Genomic DNA, 15,112 nt, shown 5'->3' with positions numbered 1-15,112 from the left:
AAAATGTAAATATACAGGTTTGTACTGAATACATTCACAAGCTGTGTCAGCTAAGCATCTAGCAAATGTATTTGACTGGGATGTTTTCTCTGAGGCTTAGAATCCGTAGTGATGCATAGCTGTTTTGCATACACAGCTGTTAGGGAAATAGTGGAAGACYTATTTTTCCTGTAATATGCTACAAAGAGCATGCACTGTAACTGAAAATGTATTTTTATTTTGTTAGCATGTGTAGTTAAATGTACCTGTGTGTTAAGGGTGAATTGCATTAACCTTTCACCACTGGTTTGGGCTGGAATATGGAATTGAGCATCACTGGCTTCTCCAGGCAAAGCTGAAGGAATTCCTTGTGCAGTGTGTGCAAGACTGGCCTTGCGCCAGCTCACAGTTGCTTGGATCATATTTCTGCTCTGCTAAGGTGTTTTGTGTAATACCAGACTCTTAGCTTATTGAAAAATACCTACAAAAGAGAGGGAAGCAGATAAGCATTATAGGAGTCTTTGATGTCCGTGTTATTTGCCAGTGATGACTTTGGTGGTTTCGTTTTCAGGTAACTTTGTTTACAAACAGCAGTGGCTAATTAAATTATTTTTACTATGTTCTGTAGGGTTTTTTTAAGTCTTTTTTCCTTCTGGAAAAATTGAATTTAGAAATAGATTCCGTGTTCATATTTTATTTACAATTGTAAATGCACATTTTCCATCAATATTTTCTGACAGGTTTGTATTGGATTTAGGCCCAGAAGGTTTTCTGCAGATGCAAGGTTTCCAAAAGCTATTGTTTTAGTGATTTTTTGTTTTTTATGGTATATTATAAATGGCTTGTTTTCTTTACTGATTTCTCTTCATTTCATTCCATCTGATGCCATGCTCTGCAGATTAATTCCCACTGGGCCCAACCCCTGTGAGCTTAGCCCTTCGTGAACTGTTCTTGTTTAGACGTGGTTGGGGACTACAGCTTTGAGTGCTTCATGTTTGGAACTAAAGATTTATAATCTGTGCAGCCTTCATTCACCAGTCTGGCATAAACACACAGCATGTGTTCTCCTCTCCTGGCAGTAAATAACCTTGAGGAGATGGCACTTCTCTTCCAAGCCTGTCCTGGTAGTTCATAGTTTTTAATAGATACACTTGAAGGTTGGTTTTTGACTTTCAAGTGATATTTGATTTCACAGTTGTTGCTTTTATTCATATATATATATATGTGTGTGTGTGTGTGTGTGTGTGTGTGTGTGTCTGTTGCTTATGTGTGTGTGTATATATATATATATATCTATCTTTAAATCATCACTTAATATTGTTTTTACATAAACTTTTGAGATGACCTGTTTAGACTTAATTACTATTGTGAAGAGTTTCATGCGGCTGTGGACCATCGTCATCAGTATAATGATGATATCTTTTCTAGTCTGTTAAAAAATAAGGGTGATATACAGTAGACATATTATACATATTTGACATATTGTTCCTTGCAAGGAAAATACTATTCTGTGTATATTTTACTCTGCAGATGTCTAAATAGGTGAAATTCGAAATACCAAATGCATCCATACAAGCCATTTTGCACAGATGTTTGCTCTRAGTGGCATAAACCAGCTGGTAATTGAATTTACTTCCCTGTCTTCACAAGCAACAACAATTCATATAATAGGATCTGTATATCGATAAAGTTTCATAGTCTGTTTCTATTTTGTACATGGATCTCACAACCTGCTCRCTTTCCATATTTCAAAAAGTGAAACAAGGCTTGCTCACAGTGGTCTCAAGATTGTAGTTTTGTGGTTTTTAAGAACTGAGGTGAGCCTTTGGCCTTCTCCCATTCAAATTATGTGCCCTGTGCCACACTCTTCGTAGGAGGAAAGCTGGTAGCTCATTTCACTGTTACGCTGGCACTTGCAGTTTTCCACTTTGCTCAGGAATTGTCAGATACTTTGTCAGTGTCAGATGTTTCCATTTATCTAGTTCCTTGCGACTGCTAGGAAGGTCTTCTCTAGGCAACAAATGTCCCTGTAAATAATAACATAAATCTAGATTTTGTAAGAATGCAGAATATAATAATGGAAAATCATTTTCCTGAAAATGTTAAGCTTTGCTTAATACATARTAAGAAAATAGGCACTGGAATAAATTGTGAGAATTTCAGCAGAACGTTGAAACTACGRCATTTGTGTTGATGGCAGTAGGGCATTCCTGCTGTAAAGGAGAAAGGAAAGAGGAAATCCATCTTCCTCAGCACCAAGCATTTTAACTACCTCTTGGATACAAGAAACCAAGCCCGGCTCCTGTTCTCCCTGCTAGGTGTTAAAAGCCTCAGCTGTCCCTTTCTCGGCTGTCATGACTTCCAGCTGTCTTTTGACAACTTATGGAATGCTGTCTCATGTTCAATGCAAAAAAAAAAAAAAAAAAAAAAAAAAGTCATAAAATCAGCTTTTAGCATGGAATAAGTGACAAAAAGAGTAAAGGGGAGATTGGAGGAGGGTAGTGCCTCCTTCATAGTAATTTTTCCTCTGCCACGACAAGGTAAAGGTGGATGGACAGAACATGGCATTTTTGCTGTATCTTTATATATTAGTTTTGAGCTTGGCCGCTTAAGGAGAAAGTACAGTATCACTTAGTGCAAAATGAAATTAGCAGCTGTGATAGAGGCTAGTTTCCGTGAAAATCTCCTTGCCGGTTCTCCTGCGGAGTAGCTTCAGCAGCCTGCCTTCCTAACYGCTCTTAACAGCGTGAGGCCTGATTTTACCGGGTGGAAGCGGACTTTGTCACAGCAGGCGTGAGACAATGTGTGTGTGTAGCTGCGAGAAAGCTGAAGGAGTCCCAAATCACTGCAGTCTCTGCAGGGTCCACCTTTATGCTTCAGTTATTTTTCTATCAGTTAAGATAACTGCATCATCGACATAATGGGGCTTTTTTTTATACTGATTCGGAAAGAGGAGCCTCAGCTTAGAGGAGGAAAATGAAGTGGGGTGAAGAAGTAAAAAGCAGAGAGGTAGGATGCGTAAAATTGTGAGATGTTATCTACATGAACTGCACGACATGCACAGTTGAATTACACACTGTTACACAAAATCAGATGAATCTTGTGCTATTAGAGATTACTATGGAGAAAGGAGGCTCCAAAAGTTTTGCCCAACTGTGTTTGRTTCATCTGGATTTCAGCCAACATTTAGATAATCAAAAACTGCTAGTCAAGTCTAAAAATGTTGTGAAAAACATTTAGTCCCCCATAGTTCTAYCGGGGATTTTTCTGAAAGCATTAGCTAAATGCATCACGATGCTATTTTTGTTTTAGGACCTTGGTTTTGTTAGCAGCTCATACCTGCTTTCAAAGAGACTTTATGTAGCTGCAGTAAATGTGGAGATAGACAAATCCCTGCATTTAAATGTAAAGCAAAAAGGAAAGAATATACGTTGTTCTACTTGTCACAATGAAGTATTTTATTGAATGTAATAACTGCTGTATGTGGAGGTGTCTCTTTTTCTCCTCTCTCCTGTCCTCTTTACCAGTCTCCATAACGAGAGAATAGGAGGCCTGAACTGGGGGTATACAGGTGCTCAGTTTGTATTGTAGTGAAGAGAATTTAATCTCCAAGAATGCTTCACAGCTGTATTGTTATGGGCTATTTTGATGCACACTTACCCTTCCATCTTTCYTCCTTGCACTTAATTTATTGGTTCAGAAGATAGACACCCCCCCCCTTCATAAAATTCCCTACTAAAATAKATAGATTTGTTGGGCTAGATGCTGACTATGTCAAGAACCCGGCTATTTAGGTTTTGATCGGTATGCAGACTCAGTGCAAGTGAAACTTTGTTGAGTAGCTGAGAATCTCTCCTCTTGCTTCTCCATAGCTATACTGAATTTATGAAATACTGGCACGGTGTTATACTTCTGCACTTCTCTTGAGTGATTTAAGTTTAACAAAGTTGTCTGTGTTTTTAAAAGTGTGATAACACCTGAAAATGGTAACATAGGTGTTTTTACCTGTTTCTGTGCTGAAACAGGCAACACAAATACTAGAAATGTCACCATATACAGTATGGTAGTGGTGTTAAAATATATTTAGAATTCCTAAAGTTAGTTTTAAGAGAAATTCACAATGCAGGAAGCAACTTTGAGTACATTGRAAAATATAGTGTTCTGAGTGTAAACAAAATAAGTTGAACTAAAGCACTAACTTGAAACAAGAAATGCTAGAGGATAGGATTATGCCTTCAAGCAAAGAAGGCTGGTTTTATCATAAAAGGATGAAAATACTATTTTTGAAGGTCAATGTAGGAAATGAAAGCGTAGGGTGAGGCTGTACACTCTAGAGTACAGCCTASAGCAGACGGAATTGAAACATCAGTGTGTACTGAGGCTGATTCTGGAAGCAGTTGTCCCAAGTCAGAAGCCAAGTGGTTTCTCACTTATTGCTATGTGACATCTCTAAATCCATGAATCCTTGACTTATTCTGGAGCTRCATGGCTGTATGCAGTGAGCTTGGCAGGGGCTTTAATAGGATGGGCCTTAGAGGTGGGTGCTTATCCCACAGTACCACCAGGGTGGGTAGAGCAAAGGTAAGTTATGCTCTGAGCAACTGGGTCCTGTCAATGACCTTGTTTAAGTAGGTGAATTTGCTGGAGTTAAAGGCTCATTGTAGCTGCTAGCTGTTGTTCAGAGTAGGTGCTTTTAAGTGTGTACCCTGTTCTGATAGAACAGATGATGACTTTTTTAAACATCTCTGTATGGGTACAGCTGTTCCCTGTTTGCTGTTGGTGTTGCTCTGCTGTTGGCAGAACTGCGTCTTTATTACATCCCTTTCTCTTGTCCCTTGGTTTCCTTTCCTCCTTTTTTTTTTTGCCCCAGGGGAATGCAGAGTCTCAAGATCTGCCTGGTTATTTTCTCACTGGAAACAGCACTCACGTTAAAGGACCAGTCAGAAACAGCATTTCTATAGTGGGAAAACCTACYGGAGAAGACCAAAAAAAGGAGGGGGAAAAAAAAAAAAAGTGACCTCCAAAACTGACTCAGCTCAGAGCACTGTATCCATATCTGGCTTTACACACTATCACATTAAATGTTAGAAGATACTGTACTTAAAAGCAGTTAGAGGAATATAGGGGAGAAATCACTAGGTTTTTAATATTTCTGAGTAGAAGTAGTAACTGAAGATAAAGATAGAGATCAAGTTCCTGTTAAAAGCGGAGCCTTCAAATCAATGCCCAACTGAAAACTATTTTAGTTCACTGTTCAAAAGTGACTTATTCTAAAATGGGCTGTAGAGTGTAACAGTGCACCAGAAATTTGGGTAGCTTCTGTATGCGGGTCTTGCTTGTTCGAAGAGAGAATATAATCCTGAACAGGCACTGCGTTGTGATTACCTGCTATATATGTTTTAGGAATGTTAAGTGAGTAAGCTTGTTTATTAAAAAGTAATGCCAGTAGATGTATTGCTTGTCAAAACTGAATGGATCATGAATTATTTTCTCAACATAGGAGCTTGGAATGTGTATTTCCCCCTTATAGTAGTAGAGAAAAASCTTGGCAGGAGTTTCAGATCTACTAATTTCATCAGCTAGCTGTTTTATTATGCTCCTTTCATTACTTATTTTTTCACAAAACAAATACATTTATTTCTCATGGTATGTCAGGTGACACAATGTCAGTAGCATATAACGTATAAGCATTTTAATCACTTTACCAGCAGGAAGGAGTACCAAAGAAAATCCCTGCTTAGGGTTATTGATGTATTTAGAGAGGGCAGTGAAGTTTTCTTTARAAAACTGACAGGGAGAAGGAGCATTTGGTAATGCTTAAGTTTCTGATGTGTAAAATGCTCTTCATAATTAATTGTAAGTTGACTTACAAGCATCTCATAAAAGCTTATTAATAGAAGAATTACAGGCAATTATGATACCTGCTAAAGCAAACACTCTTCTAAAGTGTTAATCACTTTAAGTGGTCAGCTTGATTCATAATGAACTGAACTATGTTCAGATTCTCACTTGTTTTTCATGGAGAGATAAATAGTAATGACCAAGATGGCCCAACAGTGTTTTGCTCCAAGAGGCCATGAGGTCTCATCCTACATTCCTTGCACATTCTAAACCTACATTCTCTGGGTTTTCTCATTCCTACTTCAGTGTGTTGCAGTTTCTGTATTTAAAATAGTAGTAGTGAAGTGCTGCAAGCTAAATTGAACATCAGAATAACTGGGGGGCCTCAAGGATTTTTTGGGTTGGGAAATCGGTCGATTTCCGGATTTTGCGTTCACTTCCTATGTGTTTTATTCCTATGCATTGTGCATATGTTACTTTAAAACAGTGGTTTTGGTGCTATCTATGTAGCTAAATATTATCACACTTTAAAGGCTACTGAAAAATGCATGCCTGCCTTATCTCTGTCCTCACTCAGATTTCCAGGGGAGAATCTTCTATCTTTTACCATAGGTAAAGCTGAAACTTGCATTTTATTCAGCCTTTTATTTTATCATGTGATAACACATGACTTTTGGTGCAGGATATTTGACAAGATTAATGATATAACTAACCCCATTGTGCTACTGACACTACCTGTATTTGTCTTAAAATCCACTTGTGAGAAGATAATAAGGACTGCAGAATGACCAAGCTACTTCCTATCTTTCTTTAAGCACTAAGCTGAAAACCACGCTCGTGTCGTGAAAGGATATAGCCTTAAACATGTATCACTGAGTTAATCTAGTAAATACCATGTATTGTGATATTCAAGAAGACTTTTAACAGGAAAAATACTATATTAGCAGTGTTCGTGGAATTATCCTTGAGCTCATAATTCATTGTCATCCCACTTGTTATAACCCTTCTGTTCTCAATATGTAGTTGAGAATATTTAGCTGCTCATAACAGTTGTGAGCAGTTAACGTTGCTCAGAACGGTAACAGCATGGTCACTGCAATCTTCACTAGAATAATGCTGTCTATATGTCATAGACAGTGTAATCAACACGATTACTATTATACTATTTTTGGTTATTTAATAGCTTCTATTTCTCCACTTGCTTTCTATTTTTCCTCCTGTTTTCTCAAAACTATAAAATTATAGTTTTATGGATGAGCAWGGATATGAGGGAGGTTTTACTGTCAAAATTCATTTTTATAAGCAATGAAATAAATCTAATGTTACTGTCCAGAGTTATAGCAGTCTAATGTAAAGCAAAATTGTATAAATCTGTATATACCCACACACCCTCACTCACTGTGTGCGTACGCTGTGTATATATACTTTTTATGGGGCTACTTTCTGTACATTTGCTTTGCGGTAGGAGGTGAAAGGACAGTTGATCACAGTGATTGACTACAAATACTTTCTGTAGCTACTTAGACTTAAAATGTAGAAAAAAGAGATAAAAGTGTAAGAGACAAGAGCAGTAAGMATTCGTGCCCAGTGTGCTCCTTTCTTTGCCTTCCCTTTCCTTCTCATAGGCACTATTCGCTAGCACTTTCCAACAGCCTCTTATTTTCTGTTCCATATCAGCAGTTTTAGTGCATGTTTTTCTAATTCAGTTTGGGGGCACGGGGATGAGGGGAGGAGTAGGGGAGGCTACACAGCTTTGTAGCTTTTACAGTATTTTGACGTGAATGGGAAAACTGCAAAACACGGCATCAAACCTCTTAAGGGCTAAGAAATGCTGCTTACTCTGGTCAGCACACGTCAGAAGCACTGACACTGGTATTAGAAGTTCTGTTTTATAGCACGTTAATCTCAGAATGTTGGATCCTTTGCAAGACAAAGCAGTTGTGCAACTTGAGTAACTTGTGCAGATGGCTTTGCCTCGTTTCGGTGGAAGCTGTATGGATGCTTAGGCAGATCAGGGAGACTGATTAGTGTTTTTACTTCTAGATATGTGTTTGTGGTTCAGTACCATTTACAGGTTTCTGGGAGTCTCGATGTCCATGATGGCTGGGCAGCGCAAAAGTGTCAGCCAGGGCCACTGAGTGTGGGCATTTCTAACACACATGTATGTGCTCTTGAGTGGCTGAATTTGATCTGATGCTTCCAAACTAATATTCTGTAATATTCCCCGTGCATGTGTTATGGAGCCTGGACATGGCACGTTGATCCAAAATATGAAGTATTTAAAACAGTCTAGAGATAATCAAGCACTGCTGTAATCCCTGGAATAAGGAAAACTACTTTGTGTGATGAGAAGTGTGTTTGTGCAGATGGGAAGAGAAATCAGTCAACTGGTATCTGCCCCCCAYCCTGCAGGACATAAAAGACTAGGAATTGACTAAAATGTGACTATGAAGCATTTTGAGCTATAATAAATAAACCCCATTAATCTTGAAAATTTAATTTTGTGGAGCCAGTAGCCAAAGATCAGCCTAATGTGATTACTTGGGGAAATGCTTTGTGCAAAAAGGACACTTGCAATATGGAAGCTCCAAAAAATATATAAAAATATGTTGTATTAAGAAGCAGGGTTTTAAAGTGTAGCAGAAAGCGTATTGAGTGAACAAAGTATATTTCTGTCACAGTCAGTAAACACCATTAAAATTAAACTACAGGGTAAAGCAAATGTAATATTTTTATCAAAAATGAAATTAAGCAATACAATATTTAATAAATACAATAATGTTAAAAACAAGAAAAAGAACAATGCTAACCTAATAGAATTTTTCTCTATGCTCACCCATATTTTTTTGTGTATCTCATGTGGATACAATTTAGTGAACAACGGAAAGGGAAAAAGAACAGTAATTCAGCAGAGATGAAAAGCCAGAATACAACTTTCAGCTCATTGGATCTGGCACTGATTTCCTTTCACGTGAACTAAGTAAATTTTAGTCCGTGCCCAAATTAAACAATGCAAGGCTAGGAGCAATTGAATTCAGTTTGAAGGATTTGCTATTGTAAATACATCATTCATTTTACTTGTGATCCATTCATGGAAGCACATCCACGACCAGAGGGAATGCAGTAGCTGATTGACTTTGACTTTTCACTGACTGACAGTCAAAACTACTTTTGTTGGAAGAAGTTATTTGTCAGTTGAACAGAAGCAGGAGTTTTATTCCTGTCTCTAGTAAGCTTGTTTCTTACTGGACAGACAGGTTCTAGCGTTGCTTGGAGTTCAGAGGAACCCCAAGCTCTGGCTCTGGTAGGGATGATCAGATGTTGAGAGAAACAAGGTGATGATGAAGGTACTTCAGGTCTGGAATGCAGGTTCTTCTTGAAAGCTGGGGTTTAAAATAGCCTTTGAAGGAAGAACTAAGAATCTCCCGTGCAAGCCATTAGTATGGTTTAAAATGTCTGTTCTGCAGTGAGCTGTATTTGCAACCTGAGTCTGTATTTCTGATGGATTAGGATGAGCCTGTAATTGCTAGACCTATGTCCGCCCACCTGTGCCAGAGTTTCTTTGGGCTTTCTGTAGCTTTTGAGTTGATTACTGCTCCCAATGGTTGTGTATTCCTCACGTCTGAATGGCACATGCCTGCTTTGAGAGCTGACCCGCTGGCATCAGTGGATGTTAGTTGTACTCACTTGTTAGACTTTGCAGAGGGGGAGTGCCTTTTCTTTGAAAATGGCATGTACCACAAGAATAGTTCAAAGACTAGCTAGTATGAAACAGGATTGGATGTTTTTTTAAGTGATGTGGAAGAATCTATTATGTCGTCTCAAGTGGTGAAATTTTTTTCAACTATAAAGCCCTAGAATGGCTATTGATTTAAATTTGATATTGAACACAATATATTGTAGTATTCAGCACAATTTATCAATTCATTGTGGCTTATGCATGACAAATTGAGATWTTCCATAGACTCGAGAGCCTATTTTTAACTGCAGTTAATATTGTTAGTGTTTTTGATAACCAAAGTTACAAGCAATTCATTTAGTTTACTGAATGTATCATCTCAAATTGCAACAGATTTCAAGTAACTCTTGTGAATATCTAGACTCTAACCTCTCTTCAGGGTGGAGCTTTTATTAAAAAAATCTTCTATATAGTATAGCAATTCATACATGACAAGTAGGTGGCAAATACAGCGTTAAGTTTTAGATGTAAGTTATTGTAAGCTGCTTTAACAGATATTTGAAGAGTGTATACTCTGCCTATAAGCATCAGGAAAAATCTTTACTACACGAGTCAAGTGTGGATATGCACATTGATACTGTACTTAAAAATGAATGCCTTGATGTACAACAACAGATCAGTGAAAATACTTGTGATAAATGATTAAATGATTGCCAAATATATGCAAAGGGGATATGTTTTAAGTTTAATATCTAGCTTAGATGACAGGCTTTTAGTTATAGGTCAGGATATTCCATAGCTTTAGCACACTAATAGATGAAATCAAAAAAAAAAAAAAAAACTTGAATTGTATCGAAATCATCTTTTTTATATACATACAAAACTAATCTCATAATCTAGAGTCATAGATGAGTTACAGTGAGAGGTTCTGCACTGATCCTCCAGTCCAAAACCCCTCATTCTCAAAGTTGGATCCACTCTTGAAATTATATCAAGTTACTTAGAGTCATTTCTTMTACGCATTACTTTAAGCAAACCTAATTTTTCTTGTCTAGTTCAGTATTGAGGTAGATTTCAGAAATCCAGTGCAGCACATTTGAATATTGATCTGTTAATATCCGTATTTATCTGATAATAGTCTGTGACCGACTAACTGTGTGTTTTTGTTTTATGCTCTCTTCTAGTCCAACTACCTACTAATAAATAAACTCATTTCATTTTTTTCTTTATTGAAATGAAAACAATACTTCTTACTAGGGACCTCATTGCTGATTGAGCCTCTGATATGCTAAACTGGGTCATACTTTGTTGGCTGATGATACACACAGTACAGCACAAATCTATGCATAATGCACTACACCAAGTATGAAAGTTGAGCTTAAGGTGCTCCTGTTATCCAGTTGCCTTTTTCAGGTGAACCAAAAAGGGGACCCATGAAAGAAATGTAAGTTTTTACAAATTCTATATGGTTCTTTTTAGGATTTAAAATATGTAATTTAATGCATTCTCCCTACTTTTTWAAAAAAGTTATTATTAATTTGATATCAGCAAGCTGAAATTTTGTATTTCCCTWAACTGATGGAAAATTATATTTTAGGGCATTATTATCCAAGCCATGTATTTATCACATTCCTTTTGAGATTTAGCTGTRTCTGGCCAGTCTTGATTACCAAGTGAGTGAGAAAAATATATTGATTTTTTTTTGACTGTAATGGTTAACTTTTTCCAGAAAGGTAAGTAGAAAAATGTTGGAATTGAAATAAAAATTACTCATGTAAATCTGGAAATGATTGAACTTTTAAAGGTTTTGATAAGTAGTGCAAATGTGATAGTACCCACGCAGCTGCATGAAGAACCAGAATTCTATTGCCTCAGGCAGTTAAAAGAAAAAAAAATCTTTTTAGAAGAAAATTATCCTTAATAACAAGAATGTTTCAAAGATCAGCTTAGAGTAAGCACTTGAACATTCCTGTTAGGTAGGACTGTGGGTAGACAACAGGCTATCACTGTAAGAGTTTTGAACTTTTTTACTTGCATTCCAAAATTCTTGTGAAACATTCCCATGAAAATAARGAACATTTTTTTAACTGCTCTTTATTTCTTCCTCTTTCAAAAAATATACTAGACATTCCTTTCTTGAAAAGAGCTGTCACTTGGATTTTGTTTTTGAATGCTAACAAATTCTGAGTGTATTGAGAAGAATTTACAGGCTAGTGAACAAATCAATTTTCAGACTGTTAGTCTGATATAGTATGGACAAAACCCCAGAAATAATTAAAATGATCAACGTGTAGGTACTGTAAGCAACCTCCTACAACATTATTTTGCATAAAAAAGGACAAGTAAGGGGAAAATGTCCATACATTACAGTCTTAACTGGAAGTTTCTGTTATTAGAAGAGAGCATTATTTTCATKCTTAATGTAGTTAATGGGGATTTAGGATTTGAAAAAAAGTTGATGKGTAAAAGAATAGGCTAAAAGTTGACTTATGAAAGCTCGCTTCTGATTGACAGCTCTGGTTACCCAAAGAACCAAAGCAGCCCACACGGGCTGGGGGCTGTGGTCTGTGCCTTACTCTGCCTCTGCTCTTGTCTTCAGTCGCTCCAAGATATGTTCAGTTAAATGTTGGCTTCTTTGCCAAGCTTGGATGCAGCAGACTGAATGCGAGAATAACATTACAGCAGTAGCTCTATTTGCCTGCTAAAAACAGCTTCTGGGGCCGTACACACCACCATATTGCAGGTGAGTGACCACTGCACGTTCTGGGTTAGCTTCCAGCAGAGGACTGAAAGGGTTAAACCTTAGTAAACTCAACTGCTCTCTGTTCTGGTAAAAGCTTGTTGCAGATGGGAAGCTYGGTGCTTTAATTCAAACTCTGCTAGAATTATTTTCTGAAAAGTAACAAAAGAAGACTGGACATAAAATTATATATAATGTCCTATCAGTTTCTTTGTATCTGATTCTGTTACATGTAGGTTGATSAAAAATAAAGAATGTCTGGAGAGTTTAAAAAAACATGAGTTGGAAGATAATTGACTGAGGCTATACCTCTTTTTCATATGCATATTTCCTGCCTGGTGATACTTCTCTAAAATGCCCAAATTTATTAAACATCATAGAACCTATTTATGATAATTTTGCTCTAAATAACATGACCTTTAAATACTATTTCTAGTGGCTCATATTCATACTAKGTACAAGTATAATGTATTAGCCAGAGTCTGTGCATTTATTTCTCCAGAGACTAGGTTCTGTAGAAATAAGTTTCTCTTTGGACTTCAATGAACTAGAGAAAAAAAAATCTTTCAACATGGAATGGAATGTTTCAAAATTATAAGCATTTATATGCTTATATAATGTTTAACTGAAATATTTTTCACTCTTCAGTTTGAGATTCCATTTTGTCACTAGAAGAGGGTAATATTAGACGTGAAGTTGAGAGCACCTTTAAAAACTTAAAGGTTGAGCATTGTAAGATTTCTGGAGGCTTTTGGTGCTTTTTATTGCAAGAAAAAATTACTAACTTGATCTGACATAAGTGTTAGATTCTTTTACTGGCCTGGATTCATAATTCCGTTCATGAGTGTGGCTGGTGTTCCCAAGCAAGCAGAATAAGCAAGCACATATGGATAAAGTTCAGTCTCTGCAGTTCTCTGACAATGACTTGTTACGTAGGCTAACAGTGCCCATCACTTTCCTGCGACAGGATACCAAGGGTTATCATTGTAGTTGACCTTTCGATGTCTAACATACAGTGAGAACATCTCATATATGCATCTGTTCATACAGTTTTGCCATTAAAGGTACTGCTTAACCCCAAATCAGCAGATTTGAGAGAGGTTACAAATATTTTCACTGCTGGATTATCTTTTTTTTTTTTTTTAAATGTGATCTTCCCTTTACTACTTCATGTGAATGGCAACATGTGGTATGCTTTAATAACACTAAATAGCAGCTGTGTGATGCTGGAGTTGTGTCTAGAAGATCATCTATGATCTAATCTCCAGTAAAAATCTTGAGCATTGTAAACATGATTCCCACAGGAATTTCTTGCATTATTAACGTAAGTTGGAGATCTGTTGAAAAATCTATGGCAAAATGAGCAAGACATAAGAACAGATGGTAGAAATCTAAATGACCTTTAAAGTAAAGTGCGCTTCAAGGAGAAAGTAGGTTGAGAAACACTTAGGCTGGATATGGAATAAGGTTCTTATGCATTTTGGCAGGTGGGTTGTACCGAATAGGGAACTGACGGTGGTACCATAAGTGTAAAGATTATTAAGGAGATTATTCACAGGACTGTTCCCCGTAATGTTCTGGTACTTCTGCTGAGCCTGAAAGTTTAGATAAATGACCTATAAACTCTCTCTTGGTCCCACTATCTGTGATTCACTGAATTTAACTCATTTGGTTAGTAATTCCCAAATGTTATTCAAGTAATGTACATTAACAGAATATTGACTTCTCTTGAGGCAAGTATCAGTGTTTATTGAAAGGAGAAATAAATATTGATTAAAGTAAAGCCAAAGTCGATTTTTACCACAGAGAGCTATAAACCTTAATGTTCACTGAAACGCCAAGTAAATATGCAACATTTACCATTTAAATCTTCATATTTTTATCAATATATAATACTATCATTTCTAATTACATGTAAAATATGACTGTTGCAATAAGTAAGTAAAAAGGATTTGCAAAGATTTAAATTGTTGGCTAATGGAAAAACAACTGTGAAAGTATGGTTTGACCATCTATTCAATTATAGTCAATTATTTAATAGTATCATGTCCTTTGAGGGGAGGAAAATGTTTTTTTACTTGCATTCTAAATTAGTGGTGTTTTTTTAATTATTCCCAGGAGACTAACTCCTACAATGCAGTTGCTACAAATATGAACTTTAATTATAGGTAATCGTTGTTTATTCATAAGCTAAGATTTTAAATGTATGTGTGCATCATTACAAATGAGTTGTCACGTCTGAAAATGTGTTTCTTGCACACGTTTCCTAACGTGTTCCTAAAAGTGTGGCTGCAAGTGTGACCTAAGTATAATCCCTTGTTAGGGGAAGTGTCTCGGACATTGCTCTGTTCTAGTTGCTCAGTAAAGGATTTAAGGGTGCACTCAGCTCCAGGTGAAGTACTTCATTGGACAGTGATTGGTATCTAGAAGATGCAAAACTAGCAGTGATGCACACTGATACTCATGTTGATACTGTTCTCTCACTGATCTTGTGAAGACACCATTGAGTTTGACTTGGTTATGAAGGCTGCATTGGAACTCTGTAAACTCCCAGGAGTTTGCATATTGATATAACACCCCGTTTTGTCTTTCAGATTTTGTGACTATGCTCGTGGATGATTCTTGTAACAAATGAGCAATGTCCAGCAAGGGCAAAGGTAAAGACAAGTAGCTTGAGAGACAATTACAAGGTGACATAGGTTCCATCAAACTGTTTTATGAATGTATTAGATTTATATGAAGCAAGTGTGCAGGTAAAACTATTACTAACATCAGTAGTATTTGCAGAAAAAAAAAAATAGGCTGATAAAGTCTGAGCAGATGCCGCATAACTGATCTACAGTGTCACTTCTAGTTTTGTTTTAAGGTTAAAT

Source organism: Nothoprocta perdicaria, unplaced genomic scaffold (assembly GCF_003342845.1).
Source record: "Nothoprocta perdicaria isolate Ctin4 unplaced genomic scaffold, notPer1 scaffold_81, whole genome shotgun sequence".
NCBI classification, from domain to species: domain Eukaryota; kingdom Metazoa; phylum Chordata; class Aves; order Tinamiformes; family Tinamidae; genus Nothoprocta; species Nothoprocta perdicaria.
The sequence above is the reverse complement of the archived record's forward strand: the minus strand, read 5'-3'. Positions refer to the sequence as shown.